The sequence below is a fragment of the Hyperolius riggenbachi genome, unplaced genomic scaffold (assembly GCF_040937935.1).
Source record: "Hyperolius riggenbachi isolate aHypRig1 unplaced genomic scaffold, aHypRig1.pri scaffold_167, whole genome shotgun sequence".
NCBI classification, from domain to species: Eukaryota; Metazoa; Chordata; class Amphibia; order Anura; family Hyperoliidae; genus Hyperolius; species Hyperolius riggenbachi.
Genome location: NW_027152378.1, coordinates 38,756 through 39,429, shown reverse-complemented (window position 1 = coordinate 39,429; position 674 = coordinate 38,756).

Genomic DNA, 674 nt, shown 5'->3' with positions numbered 1-674 from the left:
CCCCAGGCCCTGCTGGGCGGCTGCTGCGAACAGGGGTGGTGGTGGTGGTGGTGAGGGTGGAGGCCTCGGATGCAGAGCTGATGGCGGGCTGCTCATCCTCCGTCATCAGTTGCACCACAGTGGCTGCATCCTTTTCCTCAATGGGACGTTTCCGACCCGGCTGGAGGAAAATAGGAGCAGGTGCTACATGCTGCTGCTGCTGTGTCTCTGCAGCGTGAGTTGCAGTTGCTCCTGCTGGGCGCCCAAGGCGTCCACGGCCAGTGGCTATAGGAGGAATGTTAGCCACTGACGCAGCTGCTGCGGAACTGTGCATGGTGGCGCGGCTTGCCACAATGCTGCTCCCTCTCCTCCTGATTCCCTTGCTGCTCTTCCCCTTGCCCAAACCGCTCGCTGCAACTTCCAGACATCTTAGATGTTTTGGGCATAAACACAAAAGTTTTTTAAAAGGGCGGGTGAAAAAGTGGGGTACTTTAATAGAGTGGGTTGGTGGGTGAGGTGACACTAATCACTAAGTGATTAAATCGCTAAGTAATTAGTATAGTACAAATACAAAATACAATAATCGGTATTGGTAATCAGTAAGTGTGAACAGTGAACACAGTGAGTGTTTCCAATAGTACACTAACTAGAAAATACAATAATCAGTTGTAATCAGATTCAGTAGAAGGAAATAG